Source organism: Pseudophryne corroboree, chromosome 6 (genome assembly GCF_028390025.1).
Source record: "Pseudophryne corroboree isolate aPseCor3 chromosome 6, aPseCor3.hap2, whole genome shotgun sequence".
Classification (NCBI taxonomy): Eukaryota; Metazoa; Chordata; class Amphibia; order Anura; family Myobatrachidae; genus Pseudophryne; species Pseudophryne corroboree.
The window spans coordinates 426,753,628-426,780,576 of NC_086449.1; the positions used below are offsets into that span (position 1 = coordinate 426,753,628).

The following is a 26,949-nucleotide window of genomic DNA, read 5'->3' on the forward strand; positions in this document are numbered from 1 at the left end:
AAAATCCCGACATGGACAAAATACCGACATTTAAAATACAGACAAGGTCAAAATACCGACATGTAAAATGCCAACAGGTCAAAATACCGACATGCATTTTTTGTTTGTTTTTTGTGTGAAAGTTGACATAAGTCAACATGGACACCATATAAAGTGTGCCGCGTCCCCTCGCATGGCTCGCTGCGCTCGCCATGCTTCGGGCACGGTGCCTCGCTGCGCTCGGCACACTATTATATTCCCCCTCCAGGTCCACTGGGATGGTAAAGTATGAACAAGTCGGTTTCAATAAAAAAAATCATGAAAAACACGTCGGTATTTTGACCTGTCTGCATTTTACATGTCGGTATTTTGACCTTGTCGGTATTTTAAATGTCGGTTTTTTGTCCATGTCGGGATTTTGACCTTGTCGGGATTTTGACCATCGGTCAATTGGTGTCGGGATTTTGAACGTGGGGATTTTGATTGGAGGTAAACTGACTGCATCCCCGTCAGAAATGTGCAATACATCTTTCATTGCAGTAATCATGCATCGGATGGCCTTTGTAGACTGTACATTTGTCTCATCCTCATCTACACTGGAGTCAGACTCCGTGTCGACATCTGTGTCTACCATCTGAGCCAGAGGGCGTTTATGAGCCCCTGACGGCCTCTGAGTCGCCTGGGCAGGCGCGGGCTGAGACCCCGGCTGTCCCAAGGCTGCTGCGTCATCAAACCTTGTATGTAAGGAGTTGACACTGTCGGTTAAGACCTTCCACATATCCATCCAATCAGGTGTCGGCCCCGTCGGGGGCGACACCACACTAATCTGCCCCTGCTCCGCCTCCACGTAACCCTCCTCATCAAACATGTCGACACAGCCGTACCGACACACAGCACACACACAGGGAATGCTCTGACTGAGGACAGGACCCCACAAAGTCCTTTGGGGAGACAGAGAGAGAGTATGCCGGCACACACCACAGCGCTATATAACACAGGGATGTACACTATAATAAGTGATTTTTCCCAATAGCTGCTTACTTATCTTATTTGCGCCTAAATTTAAGTGCCCCCCCTCTCTTTTTTACACTTCTTGTATCCAGATACTGCAGGGGAGAGCCTGGGGAGCTGCTTCCAGCGGAGCTGTGAAGGGAAAATGGCGCTGGTGTGCTGAGGAAGAAGGCCCCGCCCCCTCAGCGGCGGGCTTCTGTCCCGCGTTTTGTGTGACTTAATGGCGGGGGTTTGCACACATATACAGTGCAGACTGTATTATGTGTATAATTTGTGCCAAAAGATATTATAATTGCTGCCCAGGGCGCCCCCCCCAGCGCCCTGCACCCTACAGTGACCGGAGTGTGTGGTGTGCTGTGGGAGCAATGGCGCACAGCTGCGGTGCTGTGCGCTACCTTAATGAAGACAGGAGTCTTCAGCCGCCGTTTTCGTCGTTCTCTTCTGTCTTCTGGCTCTGCAAGGGGGACGGCGGCGCGGCTCCGGGAACGGACGATCGAGGTCAGGCCCTGTGTTCGAACCCTCTGGAGCTAATGGTGTTCAGTAGCCTAAGAAGCACAAGCTAGCTGCAAGCAGGTAGGTTTGCTTCTCTCCCCTCAGTCCCACGTAGCAGTGAGTCTGTTGCCAGCAGATCTCACTGAAAATAAAAAACCTAACAAATACTTTCTTTTCTAGCAAGCTCAGGAGAGCCCACTAGGTGCATCCAGCTCTGGCCGGGCACAGATTCTAACTGAGGTCTGGAGGAGGGGCATAGAGGGAGGAGCCAGTGCACACCAGATAGTACCTAATCTTTCTTTTAGAGTGCCCAGTCTCCTGCGGAGCCCGTCTATTCCCTATGGTCCTTACGGAGTTCCCAGCATCCACTAGGACGTCAGAGAAAAATATTTTAGGCAGACATGAATCCAGTACAGCCCCCAAGTGAGTCATCCATTGTGATAGAACTAGAGACAATTTTGCCCAATTTATGAGCCATCCGTGCCTCTGCAGACATTTTATTGTCTGTTGGAGATGGTCCAGAAGCATTTCCTGTGATTGTGCTAGAATTACCAGGTCGTCGAGGTAAGGAAAAATTCTTATCCCCTGCTTTCGAAGATAAGCTGCCATAACCACCATAAACCATGGCCAAAACTATGGAGCGTAACGTCTCCATGTGAAACCGAGGTACCCAAATGTATTTGTTCAGCATTTTGAGATTGAGAATTATCCGGGATGACCCATTTGGCTTCTGAACCAAAAACAGGTTGGAGTAAAAACCCTGTCCCCGTTGTGCTGGGGGTACTGGAATAATTACTCTTGACTGAAGCAATTTCTGAACTGCTTCTTGCAAATCCCTGGCCTTCGTTTCTACCCGAGATGGGCTGGTGCAGAAGAAGCTTCGAGGAGGATGCTTCTTGAAGGGAAAAACATACCCCAGAGATACTAATTCTTGCACCCAGGCATCTGTTGTAGACTGTTGCCAGATCTGTGCAAACTGAATTAGTCGGCCCCCTACCTTGGGGTCCCCCAGGAGGAGGCCCACACCATCAAACTGATGGCTTATTCTCTGGTTTTGAGTCTGGCGTTCTGGTAGCCCATTGCTTTTTCACCTTACCAAATTTATTATATTGGGGCTGCTTACGATCACTTTTTCCTTTTGCTTTTCCTTGTGACCCATAGGGCCGTATAGTAGGACCCCTACGTTTGGGGTTATATGTGGAAGGGAATTTTACCTTTTTGGAGTCTGCTTCTGACTCTAGAATTTCTGTCAATTCCTTACCAAACAGAATGCTTCCAGTAAAAGGCAAAGATTCCAGAACCTTCTTAGATTCTGAATCAGCTTTCCATGTACGTAACCAAAGTGCTCTGCGAGCAGCTATTGTTGAAGCTGATGCCCTGGAGGCAATAGTGCCCATATCTATTGCTGCTTCTTCCAAGAATATTGCAGCCTGTTTAATGTGAGCTATATAGGATTCTTGCTCCCTTGAAGGTGCTGAAATACCGTCTTCCAGTACCTCTATCCAGGCAGCAACTGCTTTTGCCATCTAAGCTGAAGCCATGGCTGGCCTTATGACTGCCCCCGACAGAGAAAAATAAGATTTTACTCACCGGTAAATCTATTTCTCGTAGTCCGTAGTGGATGCTGGGACTCCATAAGGACCATGGGGAATAGCGGCTCCGCAGGAGACTGGGCACAACTAAAGAAAGCTTTAGGACTACCTGGTGTGCACTGGCTCCTCCCGCTATGACCCTCCTCCAGACCTCAGTTAGGATACTGTGCCCGGAAGAGCTGACACAATAAGGAAGGATTTTGAATCCCGGGTAAGACTCATACCAGCCACACCAATCACACCGTTTAACTCGTGATACTATACCCAGTTAACAGTATGAAATATAACTGAGCCTCTCAACAGATGGCTCAACAATAACCCTTTAGTTAGGCAATAACTATATACAAGTATTGCAGACAATCCGCACTTGGGATGGGCGCCCAGCATCCACTACGGACTACGAGAAATAGATTTACCGGTGAGTAAAATCTTATTTTCTCTGACGTCCTAAGTGGATGCTGGGACTCCGTAAGGACCATGGGGATAATACCAAAGCTCCCAAACGGGCGGGAGAGTGCGGATGACTCTGCAGCACCGAATGAGCAAACTCTAGGTCCTCCTCAGCCAGGGTATCAAACTTGTAGACTCTTGCAAAAGTGTTTGAACCCGACCAAGTAACAGCTCGGCAAATTTGTAAAGCCGAGACCCCTCGGGCAGCCGCCCAAGAAGAGCCCACTTTCCTCGTGGAATGGGCTTTTACAGATTTAGGGTGCGGCAGTCCAGCCGCAGAATGTGCAAGTTGAATCGTGCTACAGATCCAGCGAGCAATAGTCTGCTTAGAAGCAGGAGCACCCAGCTTGTTGGGTGCATACAGGATAAATAGCGAGTCAGTTTTCCTGACTCCAGCCGTCCTGGAAACATATATTTTTCAGGGCCCTGACTACGTCCAGTAACTTGGAATCCTCCAAGTCCCAAGTAGCCGCAGGCACCACAATAGGTTGGTTCACATGAAAAACTGATACCACCTTAGGAAGGAATTGGGAACGAGTCCTCAATTCCGCCCTATCCATATAAAAAAATCAGATAAGGGCTTTTGCATGACAAAACCGCCAATTCTGATACACGCCTGGCCGACGCCAAGGCCAACAGCATGACCACTTTCCACGTGAGGTATTTTAGCTCCACGGATTTAAGTGGCTCAACCCAATGCGACTTCAGGAAACCCAACACCACGTTGAGATCCCACGGTGCCACTGGAGGCACAAATGGGGGCTGACTATGCAGCACTCCCTTAACAAAAGTCTGAACTTCAGGCAGTGAAGCCAGTTCTATTTTGGAAAAAAATCGATAGAGCCGAAATCTGGACCTTAATGGAACCCAATTTTAGGCCCATAGTCACCCCTGACTGTAGGAAGTGCAGAAATCGACCTAGCTGAAATTCCTCCGTTGGGGCCTTCCTGGCCTCACAGCACGCAACATATTTCCGCCATATGCGGTGATAATGGTTTGCGTTCACTTCTTTCCTAGCTTTAATTAGCGTAGGGATAACTTCCTCCGGAATGCCCTTTTCCTTCAGGATCCGGGGTTCAACCGCCACGCCGTCAAACGCAGCCGCGGTACGTCTTGGAACAGACAGGCCCCCTGCTGCAGCAGGTCCTGTCTGAGCGGCAGAGGCCATGGGTCCTCTGAGATCATTTCTTGGAGTTCTGGGTACCAAGCTCTTCTTGGCCAATCCGGAACAATGAGTATAGTTCTTACTCCTCTCCTTCTTATTATTCTCATTACCCTGGGTATGAGAGGCAGAGAAGGGAACACATACACCGACTGGTACACTCACGGTGTTACCAGAGCGTCCACAGCTATCGCCTGAGGGTCCCTTGACCTGGCGCAATATATTTTTAGCTTTTTGTTGAGGCGGGACGCCATCATGTCCACCTGTGGCCTTTCCCAACGGTGTACAATCATTTGGAAGACTTCTGGATGAAGTCCCCACTCTCCCGGGTGGAGGTCGTGTCTGCTGAGAAAGTCTGCTTCCCAGTTGTCCACTCCGGGAATGAACACTGCTGACAGTGCTAACACATGATTTTCCGCCCATCGGAGAATCCTTGTGGCTTCTGCCATCGCCATCCTGCTTCTTGTGCCGCCCTGTCGGTTTACATGAGCGACCGCCGTGATGTTGTCTGACTGGATCAGCACCGGCCGGTGTTGAAGCAGGGGTCTAACCCTGACTTAGGGCATTGTAAATGGCCCTTAGTTCCAGAATATTTATGTGTAGGGAAGTCTCCTGACTTGTCCATAGTCCTTGGAAGTTTCTTCCCTGTGTGACTGCCCCCCAGCCTCGAAGGCTGGCATCCGTGGTCACCAGGACCCAGTCCTGTATGCCGAATCTGTGGCCCTCTAGAAGATGAGCACTCTGCAGCCACCACAACAGCGACACCCTGGCCCTTGGAGACAGGGTTATCCGCCGATGCATCTGAAGATGCGACCCGGACCACTTGTCCAACAGATCCCACTGGAAGATCCTTGCATGGAACCTGCCGAATGGAATTTCTTCGTAAGAAGCTACCATCTTTCTCAGGGCTCGCGTGCATTGATGCACCGACACCTGTATATGTATTAGGAGGTCTCTGTCTAGAGACGACAACTCCTTGGACTTCTCCTCCGGGAGAAACCCTTTTTTCTTGTTCTGTGTCCAGAACCATACCCAGGAACAGTAGACGCGTCGTAGGAACCAGCTGCGACTTTGGAATATTCAGAATCCAGCCGTGCTGTTGTAGCACTTCCCGAGATAGTGCTACTCCGACGAACAACTGCTCCCTGGACCTCGTCTTTATAAGGAGATCGTCCAAGTACGGGATAATTATTTCGGCCATTACCTTGGTAAATACCCTCGGTGCCGGGGACAGACCAACGGCAACATCTGGAATTGGTAATGACAATCCTGTACCACAATTTTGAGGTACTCCTGGTGAGGAGGGTAAATAGGGACATGCAGGTAAGCATCCTTGATGTCCAGTGATACCATGAAATTCTCCAGGCTTGCAATAATCGCCCTGAGCGATTCCATTTTGAACTTGAACCTTCGTATATAAGTGTTCAAGGATTTCAATTTTAGAATGGGTCTCACCGAACCGCCTGGTTTCGGTACCACAAACATTTTGGAATAGTAACCCCGGCCTTGTTGAAGGAGGGGTACCTTGATTTCACCTGCTGGAAGTACAGCTTGTGAATTGCCGCCAGTACTACCTCCCTTTCTCCGAGGGCAGCAGGCAAGGCTGATGTGAGGTAACGGCGAGGGGGAGTCGCCTCGAACTATAGCTTGTATCCCGGTGATACTACTTGCAGAACCTAGGGATCCACCTGTGGGCAAGCCCACTGGTCCCTGAAGTTCCCGAGACGCGCCCCCACCGCACTTGTCTCCACCTGTGGAGCCCTAGCGTACTCAGAGGAAGCGGGGGAAGATTTTTGATCCTGGGAACTGGCTGTCTGGTGCAGCTTTTTCCTTCTTCCCTTGTCTCTGTGCAGAAAGGAAGCGCCTTTGACCCGCTTGCTTTTCTGAAGCCGAAAGGACTGTACTTGAAAATACGGTGCTTTCTTAGGCTGTGAGGAAACCTGAAGTAAAAATTTTTCTTCCCAGCTGTTGCTGTGGATACAAGGTCCCAGAGACCATCCCCAAACAATTCCTCACCCTTATAAGGCAGAATCTCCATGTGCCTTTTAAAGTCAGCATCACCTGTCCACTGCCGGGTCTCTAATACCCTCCTGGCAGAATGGACATTGCCTTAATTCTGGATGCCAGCCGGCAAATATCCCTCTGTGCATCCCTCATATATAAGACAACGTCTTTAATATGCTCTATGTTAGCAAAATATTATCTGTCTAGGGTATTAATATTATCTGACAGGGTATCAGACCACGCTGCAGCAGCACTATTCATGCTGAGGCAATTGCAGGTCTCAGTATAGTACCTGAGTGTGTATATACAGACTTCAGGATAGCCTCCTGCTTTTTATCAGCAGGCTCCTTCAAAGTGGCCGTATCCTAAGACGGCAGTGCCACCTTTTTTGACAAACGTGTGAGCGCCTTATCCACCCTAGGGGATATCTCCCCACGTGACCTATCCTCTGGCGGGAAAGGGTACGCAATCAGTAACTTTTTAGAAATTACCAGTTTCTTATCGGGGGATCTTTACACACTTCATTCACTCATCTGATGGGGGAACAAAACACTGGCTGCTTTTTCTCCCCAAACATAAAACCCCTTTTATGTGGTACTTGGGTTCATGTCAGAAATGTGTAACACATTTTTCATTGCCGAGATCATGCAACGGATGTTCCTAGTGGATTGTGTATATGTCTCAATCTCGTCGACACTGGAGTCAGACTCTGTGTCGACATCTGTGTCTGCCATCTGAGGTAACGGGCGTTTTTTGAGCCCCTGATGGCCTTTGAGACGCCTGGGCAGGCACGGGCTGAGAAGCCGGCTGTCCCACAGCTGTTACGTCATCCAGCCTTTTATGTAAGGAGTTGACATTGTCGGTTAATACCTTCCACCTATCCATCCACTCTGATGTCGGCCCCACAGGGGGCGACATCCCATTTATCGGCCTCTGCTCCGCCTCCACGTAACCTTCCTCATCCAACATGTCGACACAGCCGTACCGACACACCGCACACACACAGGGAATGCTCTGACTGAGGACAGGACCCCACAAAGTCCTTTGGGGAGACAGAGAGAGAGTATGCCAGCACACACCAGAGCGCTATATAATGCAGGGATTAACACTATAACTGAGTGATTTTTCCCCCAATAGTTGCTTGTATACACATATTGCGCCTAAATTTAGTGCCCCCCCTCTCTTTTTAACCCTTTGAGCCTGAAAACTACAGGGGAGAGCCTGGGGAGCTGTCTTCCAGCTGCACTGTGAAGAAAAAATGGCGCCAGTGTGCTGAGGGAGATAGCCCCGCCCCTTTTTCGGCTGACTTTTCTCCCGCTTTTTTCATGGATTCTGGCAGGGGTATTTATCACATATATAGCCTCTGGGACTATATATTGTGATTTTTTGCCAGCCAAGGTATTCATATTGCTGCTCAGGGCGCCCCCCCCCCCCCCCCCCCCAGCGCCCTGCACCCATCAGTGACCGGAGTGTGAGGTGTGCATGAGGAGCAATGGCGCACAGCTGCAGTGCTGTGCGCTACCTTGTTGAAGACTGAAGTCTTCTGCCGCCGATTTCCAGGACCATCTTCATGCTTCTGGCTCTGTAAGGGGGACGGCGGCGCAGCTCCGGGACCAAACGATCGAGGTCGGGTCCTGTGTTCAATCCCTCTGGAGCTAATGGTGTCCAGTAGCCTAAGAAGCCCAAAATATCTCCAGTCAGGTAGGTTCGCTTCTTCTCCCCTTAGTCCCTCGTAGCAGTGAGTCTGTTGCCAGCAGATCTCACTGAAAAAAAAACAAACCTAAAATATACTTTCTTTTCTAGGAGCTCAGGAGAGCCCCTAGTGTGCATCCAGCTCAGCCGGGCACAATATTCTAACTGAGGTCTGGAGGAGGGTCATAGTGGGAGGAGCCAGTGCACACCAGGTAGTCCTAAAGCTTTCTTTAGTTATATTTCATACTGTTAACTGGGTATAGTATCACGAGTTAAACGGTGTGATTGGTGTGGCTGGTATGAGTCTTACCCGGGATTCAAAATCCTTCCTTATTGTGTCAGCTCTTCTGGGCACAGTATCCTAACTGAGGTCTGGAGGAGGGTCATAGTGGGAGGAGCCAGTGCACACCAGGTAGTCCTAAAGCTTTCTTTAGTTGTGCCCAGTCTCCTGCGGAGCCGCTATTCCCCATGGTCCTTACGGAGTCCCAGCATCCACTTAGGACGTCAGAGAAATATGGTTTTCAGAAAACCATCCACTCTCCTATCCGTGACATCATCCAATGACGTTGATGGCAAAGGCAATATAGATTTTTGAACTAATCGAATGACATGCGTATCTACTTTGGGAGCCATTTCCCCTTTTAAACAGTCCCCAGCTGGAAAAGGATAATTGGAATCCCATTTTTTTGGGAATTCTATATTTTTTACTGGGTGTAGCCCAAGCCTCTACCATGATTTCCGTTATCTGGTCTGACCCTGGAAACTCAGTCTTACCTGCTTTGGGCCATTTAAATACAGGTGCCTTGGTTTTTAACACAGGCTCTGCTGAATCCTCTAAGGATAAAATGGCATTTATTGCTCTAATTAGCTCAGCTATATCCACTGAGCTGAGACCTTCTACTTGTTCCTTGTATGCCATAGTAGAGTATATAGAGCTTTCATCGTCCGATGAATCATCCTGTGTAGCTTGAGAAGTTAACGGTTTACTTACACTAGGTTTATCAGCTTCTCTCTTTGGAGAAGCTGGTGAGGGAAAAGATATACCGTAAGTAGGGAGCTGCATGTATGGGTTATTAGTGTACCCCATTCCTGGTAGCGAAGCTGTAGGAATTACCCGTTCAGCTATACTGGACAAGGTCTGTGCAAACATCGCCCAACGTGGATCTATCTGTACTTGACGTTGAACAGGGATCTGCCTTGTAATCTGCTGAAACGCAAAACAATTTACACATAGACCATCCTGTACCATATCCTGCAAGACAAACATGATATGAGTGTTGGTGTTGCTGTGAGTGTACCCTCGTCACCTTTGCCGCTCTTAGACATGATAAATAATCAGCACTTTCACAGTGTACTACACAATTTGTGACTGTAATCACTTTAACTTTCTAAAGTGATATCAATCTGACCCTACCGATGCACCAGCATTGAAGAGCAGAAGCTGTCACGCTCCGGAGTACAAAAAAATTCTTACCTTTGCAATGTTTGTCCTGGTTGGCGCAGAGGGCTGGTTGCGCTGCTTCCATACATCGCTCCTGGTTTAAGCAGGGATCCAGCTGCTGCAGTCTGTGATCGCGCTGGACTGTGTTTGCTGCTGTTGTCCTCTGTCACAGCATTATCCTCTATGATGTTTGCTTCCTGGTGTTTGGGCTTCATCCAGAGTTTCCTCCAAAATCGGACCTGGGACACTGCTATCTTGGATTCTGTCAGCTGATCCAATCTTGGAGCCCCTTCCAGCCAGCTGATCGCAGCACCCATCTCTGAGCACCATTGGGTAAAAGTGATTTCCTGCTGACATCAGGCAGTCAGTACAACAGTCTCTTCTCAGGAAGTAACAGCTCTGTGCTGAGCTCTTACATATTCAGTATTTGCTTTGATCCAGTTCCAGTTTGGTGATTTTCAAGTACCAAGTGTATCTGCCATTACACCTGCATCTTTTAAGGACTTCTCCAGTGTCATCATTCCGGACCGAGCCCTGTCAGCACTTCAGTCTGTTACTGTTCTATTCAGGTTTAAAGTATTGCTCATGTTTCGTTTACCTTTGGAGTATCTGCCTAATTTAAAGTTTCATGTGCAAAGCCTGGTAAAAGCCTCGCTTCACTCGCACTTCTTCTAAGCCATCTCCACCCGAAAAACTCCTATCCGAGCCAAATCCAACCCTCAGGCGTGACACTGAGGCTGCACAGCTGGATCAAGCTCATGAGGCTACAAAATACTTATCTGAAAAGCCCAGATTTCTATAATACTAAAGAGAAATTTCAGTCCTTAGTTCTCAACTCTTCAGTGACCATAGTAGACTAGGTCCTGTTGTTTCCCACATCCACTATTTTTTTCTTAATTCCTTCCCTGTATCCCTGGCCAACTTGTTATGTTTATACCCTGTTTATAATTTTAATTTGTATGGGCAGTTAGGCCTAACTGATTGGATACATCTGCAATGTTTGGTTATGTCCTTTGCTCATTTTTACAGCGGGTAATTATCTTGCAGGGGGCTATCCAATTAGCCTCAATAAATCAGCAGGGGCTGTGGTTTATCAGGGATTGCCTTAGGCAGGCGAAACCAAATCCCTGAAAACAGTTGGCGAAAACACACAGTTTTCACTGAATCTGTATGTTTTTGGGAAATAATGAATTTATTTATTTATTTATTTATTTTCGGCCGACTTAATACGATTGCCCGGAAAAAAAATTCAGAGAATCATTGGGAAAAATGCAGAAAATGTCTGTTTTTCGCTCCCGATGTTTCTTGGCAGATAATTGGATACTCTTCTCAATAAGCTTCATAATGAATATTGGTTTACACAAAATGTCTGCTGCTGCCGTGAGAAGATCTTAACACTAAAACAAAATATAATAATGTTATGATAAAATTAATAACATTTACAAATGAACATTAAACATTTACCTATTCATTATTGATTAGGAATATACATTATCCAAATATATTTCAGCCAGTTTTATGTGTATTAACGATAATACATAAAATGAGGTGTTTACTCAGAATCTTTTTAGTTTTCAACAAATACACTAATAATAAGAATGATTTATAAGCTGAGACTTACAGTATAAGGGCATTGCATGCATTTATTTGTGGCAACACTGCCACCTAGTGTGTAAATATTCAAAATTAAATTTTCCTCTCTACACTGCTTGCTTCAGTGTTAAAAAAAAAAATTATGCTTGATGTTATTAGTTTATAAATATATGCATCAGTGAATATGTGAATGTTCATTGTATTGGTCAACTTTTCTATAAAACAAAACGGTGGCCTCCCTATCTGCTGTATGAACAAATTTCATTTGCCAGCACTGCAAGCAAAAAACGTCATGGTGGCATATTGTAATCTATTCTGCTATTATATGCTAACAACAGACATATTCTGGCACAAACTGTTCAATTATTCCTTGTTGAGGTCTAAGAAACAAATAAAAAAGGTTTCCCCCTGCACACCAACAATTATCAGCAATAAGAATTTAACACTACCTACTAATAGAAAATTCAGAGATCTTAGTTACATACTATATGTTTGCAAAGATATGGTTAAGCCACCAGGCCTCGTCAAGGCTTCTCCTATACTGGTGGTCCCTAATGCGACATGATAATACAACCCACTCTGGGTCATATAATTGCTGTGTTATGCTACATGATAATAGCACATACCTAAATATATCTAACTTGACCTGGTGTAATCCCTAGATCCTCCAAATGGCACTAAAAGAACCAGCATGCCCTCCAAATGCTGATACCATCTATACCTCTCAGAACAGTCATAAAATGGAAGCTGCTCAATCAATTTAGTAACACTTTCCAGGTGCATGAAAGGAAGTGGTTATTCTAAACAAGGAAATTACATAAAAAAGTTGTCCCCTGCACACCAAGAAGTACTATGGGGGTCATTCTGAGTTGATCGCTAGCTGCCATTGTTCGCTGCGTAGCGATCAGTGAAAAAAACAGCTAATCTGCGCATTCGTATGCACCGCAATAAGAACGCGCGTCTACTGGTACGAAGTCCTTTGTGGTTTTGCACTGGTTCTAGCGACGATTCCAATCGCACAGCCGAACGCAAGGAGATTGACAGGAAGAGGGCGTTTATGGGTGTCAACTGACCGTTTTCTGGGAGTGTTTGGAAAAACGCAGGCGTGGCCGGGCGTTTGCTGGGCGGGTATCTGACATCATTACCGTGTCACTCGTCGCAGCAATCATCACACAGGATAAGTAACTACAGTGCTGGTCTTGTTTTGCACAAAATGTGTTTGCAGGCGCTCTGCTGCACAGGCGTTCGCACTCCTGCAAAGCGAAAATACACTCCTCCGTGGGCGGCGACTATGCGTTTGCACGGCTGCTAAAAACTGCTAGCGAGCGATCAACTCGGAATGACCCCCAGTATCAATACAATTTTTTGTTGTTGAGTTTTTACTGTCATTTCTAATAAAGGATATACGGTTGGATACAACAAGGATATACTGTTGGTAATAAATGAGGATACAAAATAAATGAAAAAATTAATGCTTCATCGATATTATTCATAAAATTCTTCATTGTTATTTGGTACAGTGGATTTAATAAGCTTCGTAATGAATATTGGATTGGTTCACACAAAATGTCTGCTGATGCTGTGACAAGCTTTTAACACTAAAACAAAATATGATGTCACAATAAATTATTAACAAATTACAAATGAACATTAAACACTCATTTATTCATATATGAGTTAAATAGGGAATATACATTACCCATATATTTCAGGCAGTTTTTTATGCATTAATGATAATGCATAAATTAATTGACATTTTTACTCAGAACCTCTTTCCTTTTATACAAGTGCACTAGCTAGTAAAAATAATAATAATTTATATGTGAAGAATTATGAGCTCATTGCATGCATTTATTTGTGGCAACGCTGCCATCTAGTGTGTAAATATTGAAGATTAAATATTCCTCTCACTACACTGCTTGCTTCAGTGTTTGAAAACAAAAAAATGCTGTTATCATAGGGGCTTTTATAATGGGTGCAGTGTGCGAGGTGCACATGGGCCCCTGGGTCCAGGGAGGCCCACATTGCACCCATATATTATACTTACCCCACCGGAGTCCCGCGAAGGCGGCCCTGCACTGCGGACAGAAATCACTTATGGGTGCCCTGTTCCCGGAGACTTGCGCATGCGCAGTAGACTCTGGCATTATGCCAGAGTCTACTGCTGCTGGAGAGGAGGGGGCCCACGACCGAAACTGCACACGGGTCAGCTACTCTATTAAAACTCCCCTAGTTGTTATTGTTATTGCTAGATCTGTCATGGATGCTAAAGTATGTAATCTATGCATCAGTGAATATGTGAATGCTCACTGTATTTGACAACTTTTTTATATTTGCTATTCTATGCTAAGAGCAAACATATCCTGCCACAAACTGTTCAATAATTCCCTGTTGAGGTCTAAGAAATGTCAGGACAGATTTGCAAAAATATGGATAACACATTTACTGGGGATCCCCTGGATGTAAGTATGTGAAATAAATTTACTTAGGGCTGAAAAAAGTATTATAGTTAAAAGGAAAACTGAACCCATGTACAGTATAGCTGTTTGTTAAGAGGTTAACTATGCAAAGTAAAAAATAATGACCTACTTTGGAATTATAACCCTTTAAGAACTTTTGTTTCCCATCCACTGCAGCAGTTGTTAATGTAATGCCCCATAGTATGAACCATAGCAGTGTCCCAGTTCACATTATATTACATTTCAGGCCATTCAGGGCTGCCAGTACATATTATGCACACCTCCCAACTGTCCCGATATTGTCCGGACAATCCTGTATTTCTGGAACTGTCCCGCTGTCCCACCCGTGGGTCGCAGTGTCCCATGTTGGGGGGGGGGGGGGGGGGAGGGGGAGGTTGGGGTTGGGCAGTTGTGAGACCTCTCTCACCCATCAGTGGAAAATTTACGCTGTATGCATGCATACAGCATCTTTTCACCATGAGAGAGGGTCTGGGTGCAGCAGCTCACAGTGCGCTGTTTATGAACCCATATGGCAAAAATTGTATTTTCCACGAGGCCACACCCATAGTCATGAGGCCATGCCCACTACTTTTGGGTCTTAGGCACGCATCTGTGTCCTTAGAAAGTTGGGAGGTATGCATTATGCAACACAGTACCCCCAATTCACATTATGACATACGGTGTCTCCAGTTCATGTTATGCCACATTACTGTGGCAGCACGGACAGTCTAATAGTTCGCATTACTGCCTCACAGCACTGAGGTCAAAGGTTCGATTCCCACCATGAACCTGTGTGGAGCTTGTATATTCTTCTCATGCTTGCGTGAGTTTCCTCTGGGTACTTTGGTTTCCTCCCACAATCCAAAAATATACTTGTAGGTTAATTGGCTCCCAACAAAAATTAACCCTAGTGTGAATGTGTGTACATGTGATAGGCAAAATAGATTGTAAGCTCCCCTAGGGCAGGGACTGATGTGAATGGGCAAATATTCTCTGTAAAGCACTGTGGAATATGTGCGCTATATAAATAACTGCCCCCTATTCATATTATGTAACACTATAATGCTCTACAGTTTATTTTATACCACTTTAATATAAGCAGTTCCATGGGCATACCTAGATATATTGTATGCCCCAAGGCAAACGTTTGAAAGGGCCTCTATGTGCCACCCATTGGTGAAAAATGTATATAGAACTCATGTAACTTTGACAGGAAAGATGAGCCCCTCACAGCTCTGGGCCCCATGGCAGCTGCACTCCCTGCATCTATGGTAGCTACACCCTTTCCCAACCTCTTTGTTTACTAAATATATCTGTCGGAGATTCTTCTCACCATCTCATAGATGCTGTAGACTGGATGTTGTCATATACTTTTATTAAGCAGTATTTTAAAAGAGAACTAAATAGTAGCATATGTAACATCCTATTACTCCGTTCCTTGGAGAGTCTTGCAGGAATGTGCTGTGTGTGTGCCTCAGGTACTTCCTTTTCTCAATAGTGCCTCCACCTGAGTCACCTTCTCTAACGTGTGGATGTGGTGACGTAATCTTCGACCAGGGGATAACTCAGGAGACTTCCTTGGCATTACACAGACCTACTCGCGGACAGCACTTCATACAGATTGGTAAAAAAGCCACCTTGGCACATTTAATAATGGTCAGGAAAGGTGGGTAATAATTACACCATTTGTACGTCCTCTGCAAGTGTTGGGAGGAACAGCGCCAGTCAACGCGCTGACATTGAGATTGAGGAAGTCACTGTAGAAGTACAGTACACCAGGATGAGGAGGATATTGCTGTATCTGGCGCTAATGAGAATGATGACGATGAGGATTTTGATGATGGGGGTGTGGATTGTTTAAATAAGACTTCAGTGGAGACAGTTGTTGCCCATGGTATGAAAAAGCCCATTGTCATGCCTGGGCAAAAGACAAAAAAAATCCACCTCTTCTGTGTGGAATTATTTCTCCACACACCCGGACAATTACTGTCTAGCCATCTGACGTAGAGGTAGGGACCGTAACCACCTAGGAACTTTCTCCTTGTTACACAACTTGCATACATCACAAGTTGTTGACACATTCAGAAACTTCGGCTAAGAATGTAACCAGTCCAGCGAAACCTAGCTCCCTTTTCTCTGTTGGATCCAAGCGCCTGCAATCCCCACCACCAACACCCTCATCGTCAATTTCCTCCTAAATCAGGATCGGAAGTAGTCCTGTATCCAATTCCTCCTGAGGATCCTTGAATGCTACGCCTACTGCTGCTGCTGGGAGTCAATCTTTATCCCAGAAGGGGACCAGGAAGACTACTTGTAGTTTAACAAAACAATTGACTGTTCAGCAATCCTTTGCAAGGAAGATGAAGTATGACAGCAGTCAACCAGTTGCAAAGCGGATTACTGAGGCCATAACAACTATGCTGGTGTTAGACGTGCATCCAGTATCTGCCATTAGTGCAGTGGGATTTAGACAGTTGATTGACGTACTGTTTTTCCAGGTACCAAATCCCATCTAGATTCCACTTCACTAGACAAGCAAATCCCAGCCTGTACAAGGACATTAAAAAAACTGTTATTACTAGTGTCCTCAGAAATGCCATTGTACCCACTGTCCCCTTAACCACGGATATGTGGACAAGTGGAACAGGGCGAACTAAAGACTACAGTATATGACTGTGACAGCCCACTGGGTAGATGTATTGCCTTTCGCAGCACCAACAGCAACATCTCACAAATGCCAACTCTTTCAGAGGCAGGTTACTCTGTGTATGACCGGTTTCATTAAGAGGCACACAGTTGAGAACCTCTTAGAAAAACTCAGGGAAATCACTGCACAATGGCTTACCCCACTTGAACTCTCCTTGGGATTTGTGATATCTGACAATGCCACCAATATTGTAAGAGCATTACATCTGGGCGAATTCCAACATGTCCCATGGTTTGCTTACACAATTAATTTGGTGGTGCATAATTTTTTTTAAAATGACAGGGGCGTGCAGGAGATGCTGTCGGTGGCCCAAATATTTGTGGACATTTTTGACATTCAGCAACTGCACGCGCAAACACTCTTGAATTTGCCCTGCCATCATCTGAAGCAAGAGGTAGTAACAAGGTGGAATTCTACCCTTTATATGCTTCAGCGGATGGAGGAGCAGCAAAATGCCATTCAAGCCTACACATCAACCTATGACATAGGGAAAGGAGCGGGAATGCACCTGAGTCAAGTACAGTGTAGAATAATTTCCGTGTTGTGCAAGGTTCTAAAACCCTTCGAAGTTGCCACATGTGAAGTTAGTTCAGACACTGCCAGCTTGAGTCAGGTCATTCCCCTCATCAGGCTTTTACAAAAGCGGCTGAAGAAAGTGAAGGAGGAGGAGCTGAAATGGAGTGATTCTGCTAAGTATGACGGACTTGTAGATGAAGCCCTTCATTCACTTTGCCAGGATTCAAGGGTCGTCAATCTCTTAAAATCAGATCACTATATTTTGGCGACAGTACTTGATCCTAGGTTTAAGTCATACATTGTGTCTTTATTTCCAACGGGCACAGATCTGCAAAGATGCAAAGAGCTGTTGCGTCAGCTTAAGCGGAACGTGACACGGCAACATATCCTCCTTCATTTTCTCTGGCAACTTCGGCTGCAAAGAAAAAAATAGATTTTCCTAAGTGACCTGCTGGCGGTGATGCAGATCAGTCAGGAACAAGTTTTGACATCTGGTCCGGACTGAAGCAGTTGCCCACAATTACTGACATGTCTACTGTCACTGCATATGATGCTGTCACCATTGAAAGAATGGTTGATAACTATTTCAGTAATAGCATCCAAATAGGCCAAATAGACATCACTTTGCTTATCTCAAAATATCTCCCAACCCGACCTCTTCGCTCTTCACAAGATCTGCGTCTCTCATCCACACTCATTACTCGCTCCCACTCACGATTGCAGGACTTTCATTGGGCTGCATCCACTCTGTGGAATACCCTTCCACATACAATAAGACTCTCCTCTAGTCTCCAAACCTTCAAGCGTTCCCTGAAACGGAATCGGATGCTGATGACGACATTGTTCCTATTTAAAGTACTAAAGCCAGTGTCTGCACTGCCCATTGCCAACTTGTTTTGTGGGGGTACAAACAAACCAATAATTTCAGCCTCAAGTGACAGTCCCTGCAATTACTGGTTTGTTAAACTTTGAATGTCCTGTTTAATATACAACATAAGGGTGAGTGGGAGGGCCCAAGAACAATTCCATCTTGCACTTCTTTTTTTTGCATTATGTGCTCTTTGGAGCATTTTTTTTGACATAGTTATCCTGTCTGCCACTGCAGTGCCACACCTAGATGTACCACGTGTTTTTGCCACTAACTTCTGTTGCTTAGCTTAGTCATCCAGCTTCGGTGCAACCTTTTGGCCTAAACTGGATAAAAACAATATTGTGAGCTGTGAGGTATTCTAAATAGACTGGAAATTAGTGGAAATTAATGTTATTGAGGTTAATAATACTGCAGGAACAAAAACACCCCCAAATTGTTATTTTGCCCTTTTTATGATTTAAAAAAAAAATACAGATCTAAAACCAAAACCTGCAAGGGCGGTTTTGGCAAGACCAATACAGATCCAAAACACGAATAGGATACAGATCCAAAACCAGAACACAAAACCCGAAAATGGCCCGGCGCACACCTCTAGTAGGAATGATAAAGCTTGGTAGCAACCACAATTGAACATAAATAGACAATGCAATCATGTCTCAAATAATAGCAAAGATAACCACTACAGCAAGAAATATAACTTTGTGTACTCTTCCATTGTATATGTCTCACACTGATAATCCACTGACATATGCACCAGAACTCACACAACACAGCTATGGCTGAATAACACAAATACAAATCCTAGCCGAACTTTAAGAAGCCTTTACTAAACATATAACATTTCAACAGAGCTCTCGGGTGGTACCATTGACAAGTTTATGTTGTAGAACATTGGCCAATTATGAAGCAGTGATGATGTTAACCTTAGATGCCTTCGCATATAATGGCCAAGAAAGTAAAAAAAATGTTAAACAATGTGCAGTTCTGGAAAAGGGATGCAGTTAAAATGCCGGCTGTCGGGATCCTGGCGTTAAGGATACCGACACCGAAATCTCAACAGCCAACAATGTCGCCAGCCGGAATCCCAGCGCACCAGGGCTATTCCCACTCATGGGTGTCCATGACACCCATAGAGTGGGAATACATCTTGTGGTGAGCACAGCGAGCCACTGAGCCTGTAGCATGGCGAGCCCGCAAGGGGACTCATCGCTCGACTCGCTGCCGGCATTCTGGCGGGCGGAATGCTGCTGTCGGGATATTGACTGCTGGCATCCCATCCGCCGGTAATACATATTTAATCCCTGGAATACAATCTCATCAATTCTGGTTGCCTTAACAGTGATATAAGTCTATAACCAGCACAGGCTTTAGTGAACTAGAGTAAATAGTTACTTATCCTCATGGCAAAAGAGCAGAAAAAGGCTTAGCCATTAGAGATCCAGATTAGCCCTTTTCAAACTTATACCCTCCAACATGACCCATTCCATTAGGTACAAAATGCTCTGTTCCTCAACTTCCTTGCCAGTGACAGTTGCAGAGGTGGAACCGCAACACAGTCCAAAATTCAAATAGGGGAGCCAGATCAATTGCCACCACAAACCCTGCCAAACACTGCACTGCAGCCCCATCTCAGCAGTCGCCACTGGCAAGGAAGTCCAGTAACAGAGAATTTTTTACCTAATAGAATGGGTCATATTAGAGGGTATGCTTACTATCACAACTCACACGCAAGACCAAGAATATCCTTCTCAGGCCAGGGACTTCGTTGAATTATCCACTACTGAAAGTATGCATCAGGCTCTCACAGAAGGGTAAACAATTTGAATCTTATGAGACACTCACTACTACTAGCCAAACTGAAGGGTCCTCACCAGATCAGCAGTGCTGGTCTCTCATGCACTGCTGGTTTTTCCCATATCACAAAAAGAAAAAACAGGAGGATGATTCTACAGAAGACACAAAAGCAACTGCTTCAGAATTATTACAAAAAAAGAGAGTAAGTATATATGTTCATAAAACAACTATCATATCAATTGGACTTTTAAAAGGTGATATAATTTATCTTGTTGGTGGTGCTCATCTGCATTTATTGTACAGTACCAGAATTACATATTTATTTTTTGTCAAGAAGGAAAAATTCAATATATAAAACATTTTGGGGCGTACACTTGTGTGAAGAAATAGTTGTAAGTATATTCAATTAAATATTTCATCGTATACATTAAAAAAAGTAGGGAAATGTTAAATTTTCCCAACATGAGTAAAGAGACTCCTCATCCAACAATAGGTACTCACTATAGGTATGTATAAAATCAAACAGTATTTGTTTATATGTTGCAATAGTTGTTTGCTCAATTATAAAGTGTGGAAAGAATCCTGCTATTATTCAAAATTGTGTTAGCAAATTATACAAATATACAATACTCTAAAAAGTAATTATGGGGGCGAGAATATCAGGCTCTTAACAAGCAGTTTAAATCTCAAAGAGAGTAGCTTGTCAGTTGTCACCATGGAGACATCTTGAGACAAAATCATGATCAATCACTATGGTTCTCATATACTGTAAATACCTCACTATGATAGTTTAAATATTACACAGATATATACATGGTAACACTTTGTTAGGAAGTAGTCAAAGAGAGTAGCATCTCTCGTCTGTGAATAGTACTTTATCTCTAGGGTGACTGTGACCTTGCAGACTATGGAACAACGGGTGTGGTATGTTAGACTAGACTTAGGTCGACAGTGTCTAGGTTGACCACTATAAGTAAGGGGCTTGCTGCACTCGCTCCCCCCCCCCCCCACCGGGATCCCGGCGTCGGTATGCTGACTGCCAGTCAGCCATACTACACCCATAGTATATATATATATATATATATATATATATATAAACACGTTTATATTGCAAACAGATTACCCAAATGGTCTTGGAAATATTTAAAAAATAGCACTCTGTATAAACATACAGTAAACAACTCTAAATAAGGCGGACATCTCTGTACAAATAATGCCCAAGTGTGTGTGTGTGGGGGGAGGGGGAAGGGGGGGGGGGTTATTGGGAATGGACGTGTTCAGGTTTACTCACAGAGATTACTGCTTGTCTGGCAACTTACAAAAAATTGCTGTGGATGGTGGATGAGTAAACCTCAAGGAGACCCTGGATATCTGGACCAAAAGGTTAAGTGAAGTATCCAACCAAGGCATTTCCAGGACACACTGTCCCCTTGCCTCAATAAATGTTAACAAATGTCCAAGCTAGAATGAATTCACTTAAAATTTTAATTTCCTGTTACTGACACACAAAAGGAAATCTGAGACAGCACAACCTATCCTCAAATTGTGCCAAATAGACATCCTTCTAAAACTTACTGTACAACAAAGCCATGCCATGCTTTATGTCATGCAGTACACAGCTGAACTGCTGAGTAGCCAGTGCACTGCTGATGAAAACTTTAGCAGAGGGTGGAGGTGGCTCTGCAGCGAGCCCTGGCTGGTGGGAAATCCTGAAATCTTATAGGAACACAGTTGTAGAAATAAGACTGTGCTGTGAACATAATCCGAACAACAGTAAAGCGCACACATGCCAGTTTTAACATTTTCACACCACTGTTGTTACAGATTTTATTTGCAACAAATTTACTGGAACGGAGACTGTGACATAGTCATTAGTAAAGCATTATTATTTTTAATATTCAATAATCTCCATCAATATTATTCAATTTCTTTTATGCAGCAAATTTTTATTAACAAATATATTAAATGTGGAGAATATTTACACACATTGGGGCATATGTAATAGGGTCCGAGTTTGCTGGAGGTGCGGGATGCCAGCCGATTCAAGGTTTTTTTAAAACGGCAATCATTTACAAGGCAAAACCATGTCTTGTAAATGATTGGCGCTTTAAAAAAACGTGAGAGATCGGCCGGCATCCTGCAACTCTGGCAAAATCGGACTTTATGACATAATGCCCATTATTTACATTATTATTTGCCAGTTTGACATCTTTGTGTAGTATTACTGGTATTTTTTCAAATGTTTTGGAGTTATTATTGTAATGAGTAATGAATTAAATTTTACTGTAACAATTTCTTCTTGGTGTTACAGATGGCAAGTTAGTTACTACCAAAATACAATATATTATATAAAAAAGCAAAGAATCTTTGGAAACAATAGTTCATTGTGTGATTCCATCCTTTAACAAAGAAAGCAAGGAAACATGGATAAAGGGAAAAACACTAGTTTATGTCACTGTACAAGATGCCAGGGATGTAATACAACCAAAATAGATAGCACCAAATCTATACTGACATTTGTACCTTCCAACAATTAAAAAAAAAAACAATATAAAAGGTAATTCCTTCTTTTTTGACTTTCAAGGGACTTAAAAAAATAATAGTGATATCAAAATAAAAGGCTAAATGTATATATCTAATGGACACATTGGCACCAAAAGGAATGAATCTAGACTTCAGTCTAGGAACATTTCTGATAAATGATTATCCCTGATCACACTAACTACTCCGATTAAGATGGCTATATAAGAAATCTAATATATTTTGCTATCAATGTACTTGCTTAATGATTATTACATATTTGGATATCTACCACTACAACTATGAAAACAGTGATACACAATCTTATAATCATTGCTTAGTTTATTTACATTGTTTTTACATCAAACTAAACAACAAGGCCTAAGATAATTAAAAGGCAAGTTATGATACAGTGAACTCCCAGAAACAGCCAGCAAAAATTAATTTAAATATGACAAACAATTACTAGATATTTATTTAGGGTTTAGCTACCACATAGTCAGTCAAAAGAGAATTGGGATAAGTTTATAAATCCATAATTTAAAAAAAAAATAACTTACCCACCATAGAAAAGTAAACTGGCATTTTATGAGAACGGATTGCCTAAGGTACTTAATGACACTAGGTACGAAGGAGGAAAATTCCTAATGAAGCCCGCTAGCTTTTTCACGGAAAATTCAATTAGTGGACCACTTCACTGCCATGGCGTTCACAAATGTTGCTTTTTGACCTCTTGTTCTGGACCCGTATACTGGAAGCTTGTGGTTGTGACGTGAGGCCAGCAGATCCACACCCGCAGGCCCCATCTTTCTACCAGCATCTGAAAACCTCCAGATGAAGTGAAGACTCTCCCGGATGTACATTGTGCTGACTGAGGAAGTCCACTTCCCAAATTAGAACTCCCGATATGAACACCACAGAGATGACCGGAATGTTTACCTTGGCCCATCCGAGAAAGCGATACTTCCTCCATTGCTAATTGACTGCGCGTGCCTCTGATGATTCAGGCAGGCCACCACAGCTGTGTTGACTGACTGGACCTTTATCGGTCTTTCTTGAAGAACTTTATGGGCTAGAGTGTGAGCCCTGTGAACTGCCCATAGCTCCAGAACATTGATCAGTGATACTCTTTCTGCTAGAGTCCAATGTCCATGGAAGGAGTACTGATCTACTACTGCACCCCAACCATGAAGACCTACGTCTGTGGTAAGGAGTATCCAATCGGAGATCCAGAACGTTCTCCCCTTATCCAGGTGAGGGACTGGCAAACCACCGGCAAGAGCACTGTCTACTGGGCTCTGATCGGATGGACTAGTCCGTTACATCTGGTTAGAATCAGATGCTGTAGAGGCTTAGAGTGGAGCTGTGCATATTCCACCATGTTGAATGCCGACCCCATTGATCCCAGTATCTGCATAGCCGCATGGATGGACACTTGGTGACTGTGTAGTAACTTGCGCACTCTTTGTTTGTCTTCAGGTAGAAGGATTCTCTATACCTGAGAATCCAGCAGAGCCCCCAGATATACCATTCTCTGGCAAGGAGTGGGCTCGCTGGGTGAAAAAAAGACTCAAATAAATATTTAAAATATTAATTTAAAATGGAATACAGGATGAAAGGAGAGAGGCTCACAATATGAATTTGATACGTATCAATGATTGAACTATGAATTTGTATCAAGAATATTTATTTATTTATTAACAGTTTCTTATATAGCGCAGCATATTCCGTTGCGCTTTACAATTAGAATTAGAATAGGATTTTAAAGGGTGGAGCAGGCAACTCCTACTGTGTATAAGGGTAAGGAATTGTGATTCTATGGGGCAAGATAAGAAGAACAGGAACTTTTATAATGACAAATTTTGTATATATTTATAGGTATGTTTTACACTTTGGTACATACCACAAAAACAAAAATTGCTTGGGAAGAGCTAGAGGCATACTTCTTCCATATTGGCATGGATAAATCCACTCACTCAGAATTTAAGAGGCCAACAGTATGGACCTGTCAATATATTTAGGAAATGTGGATTAATTCCACTATAGTGGATGAAATATAAGGGACGAGAGGTCAGGAGTTACATACCACAAGGTGAAAATAGTAAATCCTTTTCTCGTAGTCCGTAGAGGATGCTGGGGTCCACATTAGTACCATGGGGTATAGACGGGTCCCTTGGGAGCCATGGGCACTTTAAGAGTTTAATAGTGTGGGCTGGCTCCTCCCTCTATGCCTCTCCTACCAGACTCAGTCTACAAACTGTGCCCGAGGAGAAGGACATACGTTGAGAGAAGTAAATACACAGATAGTGGTGAGATTCACACCAGCTCATACATAACAAGGCAAACCAAGCTAACGAGCTTGAACAATGCAGCAACAGCTGAACAACAGTACTTAACTAAGTAACAATCCAGTACTTAACCAAGTAACAAGGTAGTACCGAACCAAGTAACAACTGCAGGAGAACAAAGTGCTGGGCGGGCGGGCGCCCAGCATCCTCTACGGAATACGAGAAAAGGATTTTTCCGGTAACTAAAATCCTATTTTTGATTACGTCCTAGAGGATGCTAGGGTCCACATTAGTACCATGGGGATGTACCAAAGCTCCCAGTACAGGAGGAAGAGCGCAGAGGCTCCTGCAGAACCGATAGACCAAACTTTAGGTCCTCAGAGGCCAAAGTATCGAACCTGTAAAACTTAGCAAACGTGTTTGACCCTGACCAAGTAGCCACTCGGCAAAGCTGTAAAGCCGAGACACCCCAGGCCGCAGCCCAGGAAGAACCCAGCTTATGAGTAGAGTGGGCCTTAACAGATTTTGGACACGGCAATCCTGCCGTAGAATAAGCATGCTGGATATTGAACCTGATCCAGTGAGAAATCGTCTGCTTAGAAGCAGGACACCCAATCTTGTTAGGTCATAAAGGACAAAGAGAGAATCTGACTTTCTGTGATGAGAAGTTCTCTTCACATAAAACTTCAAAGCCCTCACAACATTCAAGGACTTTGAGTGGAAAATTAAGTAGGGGCTTTTGCAGGACAAAACCCCCAATTCAGACACACGTCTAGCAGATGCTAATACCAACAGTGTGACTGCCTTCCAAGTGAGAAACTTGACCTCAACCTCCTATAAAGGCTCAAACCAATCCGATTGCAGGAACTGCAACCCACGTTAAGATCCCAAGGTGCCGTAGGAGGCACAAAGGGAGGCTCGATGTGCAGGACCCCTTTCAAAAAAGTCTGAACCTCAGGGAGGGAAGCCAATTGTTCCTGGAAGAGAATAGACAAGGCCGAAATCTGGACCTTTATGGAGCCCAAACGTCAGCCCACATCCACACCTGCTTGCAGAAAGAGTAGAAACCGCCCAAGTTGAAACTCCATCGTAGGAAACTTCTTGGATTCACACCAAGACACATACTTTTTCCAAATGCGATGGTAATGTTTAAACGTTACTTCCTTCCTAGCCTGTATCAGGGTAGGAATAATCTTGATCGGAATGCCCTTCCGAGCTAAGATCTGGCGTTCAACCTCCATGCTGTCAAATGTAGCCGCGGTAAGTCTTGATAGGCCAACGGCCCTTGTTGCTGAAGGTCCTCTCGAAGACGAAGAAGCCTCGGGTCTTCCAGCAGTAACTCCAGAAGATCCGCGTTCCAAGCTCTCCTTGGCCAGTCTGGAGAAATGAGGATCGCCTGAACTCTTGCTTTCTTTATGAGTTTTAGAATTCTTGGGATGAGTGGAAGTGGAGGGAACACGTACACTGACTTGAACACCCTCGGAATTACAAGGGCATCCACCGCCACTGCCTGTGGATCCTGCAACCTGGTACCTCCGAAGCTTCTTGTTGTCTATTTGAGGTACACCCCAAAGATTTGTTACCTCTGTGAACACCTCCGGATGGAGGCCCCACTCTCCCGGATAGAGATCGTGTCTGCTGAGGAAGTCTGCTTTCCAGTTGTCCACTCCCGGAATGAAGATTGCTGACAGCGCCACTGCATGCTTTTCTGCCCAAAGGAGGATCCTTGTTACCTCCAACATTGCATCCCTGCTCTTCGTTCTGCCCTGTCAGTCTATGTAGGCCACCGTCGTTACATTGTCCGACTGAACCTGAATGGCCTGATGTTTCAGAAGATGTGCCGCCTTGTAGAAGACTGGCTCTTAGTTCCAGAATGTTTATTGGAAGGATGGATTCCAGATTTGACCACCTTCCTTGGAAGGATTCGCCTTGGGTGACAGCACCCTAACCTCTGAGGTTTGCATCCATGGTTAGAAGAATCCAGTTCTGAATCCCAAACCTGCGGCCCTCGAGAAGGTGAGGCGTCTGTAGCCACCATAGGAGCGAAAACCTGGCTTTCGACGACAGCTGTATTCTCTGCTGCATGTGCAGGTGAGATCCCGACCATGGGGTAAATTTACTAAGGTGGGAGATTTTTAGAACTGGTGATGTTGCCCATGGCAACCAATCAGATTCTACTTACCATTTATCTAGCTGCTTCTAGCAGATAATAGATATAATCTGATTGGTTGCTATGGGCAACATCACCAGTTCTAAAAATCTCCCACCTTAGTAAATTTACCCCCACTTGTCCAGGAGATCCAGTTGGAAGGACCGTGCATGAAATCTTCCTTACTGCAGAGCTTTGTAGGAGGCAAACATCTTCCCCAGAAGGCGAA

General features: G+C 44.5%; 1 long non-coding RNA gene across 1 annotated transcript in view; it reads right to left on the reverse strand.

Annotated features, from left to right (window-relative positions):
- Window positions 1-11,043: 11,043 nt before the first annotated feature.
- LOC134932516 (uncharacterized) overlaps window positions 11,044-26,949 on the reverse strand; it is an 86,729-nt gene continuing 70,823 nt past the window's right edge. The window contains exon 4 of the long non-coding RNA XR_010179377.1: window positions 11,044-11,220. This is a non-coding gene — a long non-coding RNA (uncharacterized LOC134932516). The remainder of the gene's footprint in view (window positions 11,221-26,949) is intronic.